Source organism: Lolium rigidum, chromosome 3, assembly GCF_022539505.1.
Source record: "Lolium rigidum isolate FL_2022 chromosome 3, APGP_CSIRO_Lrig_0.1, whole genome shotgun sequence".
In the NCBI taxonomy this organism is placed as follows: domain Eukaryota; kingdom Viridiplantae; phylum Streptophyta; class Magnoliopsida; order Poales; family Poaceae; genus Lolium; species Lolium rigidum.
Window position 1 is genome coordinate 143,354,766 of NC_061510.1, and position 6,839 is coordinate 143,361,604.

A 6,839-nucleotide genomic window follows, 5' to 3' on the forward strand; every position below is an offset into this window, starting at 1 on the left:
AAACCTCTGCTCTTGGAGGCCCAACACTGTCTACAAGAATAGAAGCTCCCGTAGACATCAGCGGTCTATGTACTTTGTCGTAATGCCCAATTAAATCTCACAATACTCATCATATCATGTATGTGCATGGTCATGCCCTCTCTATTTGTCAATTGCCCGACTGTAATTTGTTCACCCAACATGCTATTTATCTTATGGGAGAGACACCTCTAGTGAACTCGTGGACCCCGGTCCATTCTTTTACATCGAATACAATCTACCGCAATACTTGTTCTCATCGTTTTACGCCAAACAATCATCATCCACACTATACATCTAATCCTTTGTTACAGCAAGCCGGTGAGATTGACAACCTCACCTGTTTCGTTGGGGCAAAGTACTTTGGTTGTGTTGTGCAGGTTCCACGTTGGCGCCGGAATCCCCGGTGTTGCGCCGCACTACATCCCGCCGCCATCAACCTTCAACGTGCTTCTTGGCTCCTCCTGGTTCGATAAACCTTGGTTTCTTTCTGAGGGAAAACTTGCCGCTGTACGCATCACACCTTCCTCTTGGGGTTCCCAACGGACGCATGCTGTACGCGTATCAATGGGCCCGACGCACTTCAAGCGCCCCGGTAACTTTTCAACTCAGCATCCGGGAAATGATTTCGACACTGACGATGAGGTCATTGTTCTCGAGGTACATTGCGCATCTCCTCTGTCTTATAAACTTTTCCTTTGTAGTACCTCCTTCAGCCGATGAGAACCCTCAGGTCCAGGAGCACGTGGCTCCCCTGGCGGCCGAGGTTGGCCAAGAGTTTCTGGATGCTCTGGCCTCAAGAGGACGGAAGAACAAGGCTCCGGCCGACGGTGCCGGCACCAATAGGGCTTCCCGAGTCCGCAAGGCTCCGGCCTCCGAAACCGGTTCCGGCGAAGCTCCCCCCGCCAAGCGCATCAAGAAGGCCGGCTGTGGGCCTTCCGGGAGAAAGCGCCGCCGCGAAATCCCGGTTGCCTCAGGGTAAGACGCTAATGTCACATCTTTCCGGTTTAGATTTTCACATTCGCTGCCTCATTGCTAGCTCTTATATCTTTTTCTTCTTCTAGGGCTGCCCTCGTGCTTTCCAGGAGCGCTACCGGTATGAGGCCGGAAACTTCGGAGGAAGCTACCAGGACCTCTCCTCCTCCTCCTCCTAGTCCGGCACATCGTGACGCCGACAAAGCTCCATCCTCCCCTCGGGGAGGGAAAACAAGTTCGGGGTGTGCGGCCCATGAACCGCCAAACTTCTGCGCGGAGGAGGACTTCATCTCCCCTCCTGAACATGACGACACCGGCGCCAGCAACATAGGCGCCGACACCGAAGATGCCGGACGGTCGGAACCTCTGGTTCCGCCCGTCCTCGTGAAGAAGAAAAAGAAGAAGACAACCGCCAGCTCCCCTTCCATGACAACGCCAGTAACCTCTTCGCCGGCTAAGGACACACCAGCGCCTCCGCCGGCACCTCCTGCCGGTAAACCAGCTCCTGACCCCCAGCCAACTTCGCCGGAGGGCACCATTATAACCGCGCAGCAGCTCAGCGCCGCGGTCTCAGTACCGACCGCGCCCCCTTCCGGCTCCCATGCTCAGTCCTTGGTGCTACACGCCGGGTGTGCCGCGGTTGTTGCTAGCGAGAAGGCCTCAGGTCAGCTAGGCTGGATCGTCAAGCTGACCCGCGGCGAGGCCGACCTGGGCTCGCTCAAGGAGTATGTGGAGAAATGGAACCGGGCGGACCTCTCCGCCGCCACGCGCGGCATCGGCAAGGACAAGCTGCCGGTGGTGGACAACTCCGGCCCGCGGAGCACGGTGCAACATTTCAGCCGGCTCAAGCGGGCCACGAAAGAGTTTGACACCGCTTGGCACGACGCCAACGCCAACATGGTGGTAAGCTTTTCACTTAAACTTCAACTTTTTTCTTTATACCGATGCCGGTTTTCAATTTTTCATTTATAGATATATCCTCATAGTCCCCGAGTTTCGGGTTAAGCACGAAGTACTTAACGCGAAAATGCAAAAAACCGGCTTAGCTAGTCCCCGAGTTTCGGGTTAAGCACGAAGTACTTAGCGCGAAACTGCAAAAAACCGGCATAGCTAGTCCCCGAGTTTCGGGTTAAGCACGAAGTACTTAGCGTGAAACTGCAAAAAAACGGCATAGCTAGTCCCCGAGTTTCGGGTTAAGCACGAAGTACTTAGCGCGAAACTGCAAAAAACCGGTGTAGCTAGTCCCCAAGTTTCGGGTTAAGAACGACGTACTTAGCGAGAAACAGAAAAAAACCGGCATAGCTAGTCCCCGAGTTTCGGGTTAAGCACGAAGTACTTAGCGCGAAACTGCAAAAAACCGGCGTAGCTAGTCCCCGAGTTTCGGGTTAAGCACGAAGTACTTAGCGCGAAACTGCAAAAAACCGGCATAGCTAGTCCCCGAGTTTTGGGTTAAGCACGTAGTACTTAGCGCGAAACTGCAAAAAACCGGCGTAGCTAGTCCCCGAGTTTCGGGTTAAGCACGTAGTACTTAGTGCGAAACTTGCCAATGGTTAGCTCTTGTTCTCATCTCCTTCTTTTACCGGCATCTTTTTCATACCGGCTTAGCCTTCTTGGGCGTTTTTTTGGCATCTTTTTCATATACCGGTATATAGCCTTCTTGGGCGTTTACCGGAATAAATTTTGCCAGCCTGGGCATGTTTGACACTTTGCCTGCTTGGGCTTTTGTCTCATGTACCGGTGTGAAGCCGAAGAACCCATTGAAGAGACTGCTGAAGAAACCACCACTGCCGACAACGAACCGGCCACCACTGGCCAAGCTCCGAGGAGTTCCTCTCCGGAATATGTCTGATGAAACTTATTCCTGTGTCTCAAAAAACCACTCGTGAAATCCCTGGTATGCCGGGTGGGATGATGTAATATAAAATTAAATCCTTTTGGTGGTTGTGAATCGTAGTATTTTAATAGGTTTGCATGCCTAAACTCTTAAGCTTATTATGCTAAACCGGTAGTCTTGGTTTAATCGATACCTTTCGGTTTGTTTTGCCTCTTATTTTCATGGTGAACACTCCGGATCCATTTCCGAGTTTAATCCGGTGCACACTTGGTTCTTTTGCTTTGGCTCTGTCTACCTCTTTTGGGTGTTTTGACGTATGAGCTCAAAGTTCTTTTGCCAAGCAAGCACTTTCTCGAACTTAGAAAAAATTCGAAATTTTCACAAAAAACCGGTATGACCGGGGTTAGTTAAAATTTCCTTGTTTTACTTGTTTTCAGTTTCTTTTTCGTTTTTCACGTGCTTAGGACCTTCCGGTTTATCTTGCTTGCCATGAAGCCGGGTTTCGGACAGCAGCTAAGTCGAAGACTCCTTTAGGTTTAGCAGTTACTAAACCGGAAAGAAAAGTTTCCGACAAACAAACCGGTATACGGAAAAAAGATCACATTGCATTGATAGAGGCCTAAAAGTGGTAAAGACTTCGGATTCATTCCCGAGTTCAATCCAATGCATGCTTAGCTCTTTTACTTTGGCTCTGTCTACCTCTTTTGGGTGTTTTGACGTATGAGGCCCAAAGTTCTTTTGCCAAGCAAATAATTTCTTGAACTTAGAGAGAAAAATCGAATTCTTTTACAAAAAACCGGTATAACCGGGGTTAGTTACACTTTCTTCCTGATTGTTTGTTTTTGGTTTCTTTTTCATCTTTCATGTGTTCAAATCCTTCCGGTTTGTCTTGCTTGCCATGAAGCCGGGTTGCGGACAACAGCTAAGCCGAAGATTTACCTTTAGGTTAAACACACTACTAAACTGAAAAAGCGAACCTTAAGCAAACAAACCGGTATACGGAAAAAATAAACATATTGCATGCAATTTTGATAAAGGCAGTCCCCGAGATTCATTCGAGGTGTTGGCATACTTCTAATAGCAAATAAGGTACAAAAGGGAACTCCTTACATTGCACCTTCAGGAATGGAAAGGGCGGAGAAGGGCTACATTCCATAGTAGATCGCCGGTCATCATCACCTCGACGCTGCCAGCGGCGCGGTCGGAGCGTGGCCCGCGAGTTGGTGAAGACCTTGGCCGATCCGGCGCCACCAGCACCGGCGAGGGGTACTGGCGCTCCTTGACGGTGTCGAGGTAGATGCGGTGGCTGCCGAACTTGATGATGCGGCCGTTCTGCGGGTAGTGGTCGCCGTTGGCGAAGCAACCCACGTTATCGACGATGAAGTCCAGCGAGCCGAGGCGGTAGACGAGGCCAGAGACCACGCGCTCGCCAGAGACGGTGAGGAGGCCCGCCCGAATATGAACTCCAGCAAGCGCAGCTGCTGGCCCCACGGTGGGCGCCAACTGTCGTCGTGGTGAACAAACAGATGCCATGGGATGGCTTAAGTTGGGGCCGAATGTGCGCTAGAGGATTCGGGGGAGGGTTTTGGTAACAATGGAAAGGATTCGGGAAGAAATTCCGGTATAGATTGATGAACTTGGCCTCTGGCCAGAGGTTGAAGAATGTACGGATTACAAGATCCTGCTCTACTAGCTATACTAGCCAACTTCTCTCTACCAAGCTCTCTGTCTAATGAGCCCTCCCGCGCAGGGGTGTGCCCCTCTCCTTATATAGGGGAGAGGGTGGCTTACAAGGGAAGAAACCCTAATGGCATCTTTGATGAGCTCAGCTACTTTATAAAGCTTCTTTGGCCTTGATGACACCGGTCCTGTCTTTAATCAGGGAACGGTGACCTCGTCTGGTACCTTTTTCATCACCTTCTGCTTTGGCTTCAGAGCTTCAATTAAAGCTGATGTGCTTCGCTCATCCTTGTCCTTTTGTCCTTCGTGGAATCTTTGACCAGAGTGCCGACATGTTACATTTGAGTTCATGCCGGTACTCCGGCCTCTCTCATGTTTACCGCATTCCGGTATACCCCTCCTGGGATACCGGTATACTTTCACTTGGCACTAGCCAGCTTAACTTGGTTATCCGGATTAATCTTTAAACCGGTATCTTGATAGCTGAAACAGGGCAAGTTTGCCAGGCCTTCGGCCTACCGGGGGCCATCCCCCCAACAGTATGCATCATACCAAGACATGGTAAGATGACTATCCCCATATGTGTTGCACCTCTAAGCTAGATAGCAAGATAAATGCAAGAATATAGTATAAGAAGTTATTCAATCTAAGTTTTTAGGATCAAGAATACCAAGTTCTCCTCTCAAGTTCACAAACCGGGATTCATCCAAAGGCTTAGTGAAAATATCCGCCAATTGGTACACTGCCCCCACATGAGTGAGATCAATGTCCCTATTAGCAACATGGTCACGTAGGAAGTGATGGCGAATTTCAATGTGTTTGGTGCGACAATGTTGAACCGGGTTATTGGCGATCTTTATTGCACTTTCGTTGTCACATAGAAGAGGAACTGTACCAAGAGACACACCATAGTCTTTCAAGGTTTGCTTCATCCATAACAACTGAGTGCAACAAGATGCCGCGGATATGTATTCGGCTTCGGCGGTGGATAAGGCGGTGGAGTTTTGTTTCTTTGATGACCAACTCACCAATGACCGGCCAATAAATTGGCAATCCCCGGAGGTACTTCCGGTCAACCTTATCACCGGCCCAATCGGAATCCGAATAGCCAATGATTTCAAAGGTTGACCCCTTTGGATACCACAACCCGAGAGTAGGAGTAAGAACAAGATATCTTAGAATCTGTTTGACCGCCATTAAATGGCTCTCCTTAGGAGCAGATTGAAAACGAGCACACATCCCTACACTTAGCATGATGTCCAGCCTAGAGGCACACAGGTAGAGCAAGGATCCTATCATGGAACGATATAACTTTATATCCACACCCTTCTCACCATCACATGAGCCAAGTTGCCCCTTTACGGGATGGGTGTCTTCATTGGGTTTGCATTGGTCATGTCGAACTTCTTGAGCATGTCCTTCACATATCTTTCTTGAGAGATGAAGGTGTCTTTTGCAAGTTGCCTGATACGTCTCAAACGTATCTATAATTTCTTATGTTCCATGCTAGTTTTATGACAATACTCACATGTTTTATATACACTTTATATCATTTATATGCATTTTCCGGCACTAACCTATTAACGAGATGCCGAAGCGCCGGTTCTCTGTTTTGTGCTGTTTTTGGTTTCGAAATCCTACACAGGAAATATTCTCGGAATTGGACGAAACGAACGCCCGGGGTCTTATTTTTCCACGGAGCTTCCGGAAGACCGAAGAGGATACGAAGTGGGGCCACGAGGCGCCCTAACCATAGGGCGGCGCGGCCGGCATGGGGCCCGCGCCGGCCTATGGTGTGGGGCCCCGTACCTCTTCCGACTCTGCCCTTCCGCCTACTTAAACTCTCCGTCGCGAAAACCCTATTACCGAGAGACACGATACGGAAAAAGTTCCAGAGACGCCGCCGCCGCCAATCCCATCTCGGGGGATTCAGGAGATCGCCTCCGGCACCCTTCTGGAGAGGGGAATTATCACCCGGAGGACTCTACATCACCATGATCGCCTCCGGACTGATGTGTGAGTAGTTCATCCTTGGACTATGGGTCCATAGCAGTAGCTAGATGGTTGTCTTCTCCTCTTGTGCTATCATGTTTAGATCTTGTGAGCTGCCTATCATGATCAAGATCGTCTATTTGTAATGCTACATGTTGTGTTTGTTGGGATCCGATGAATATGGAATACTATGTCAAGTTGATTATTGATCTATCATATATGTGTTGTCTATGATCTTGCATGCTCTCCGTTGCTAGTAGAGGCTCTGGCCAAGTTGATACTTGTGACTCCAAGAGGGAGTATTTATGCTTGATAGTGGGTTCATGCCTCCATTGAATGC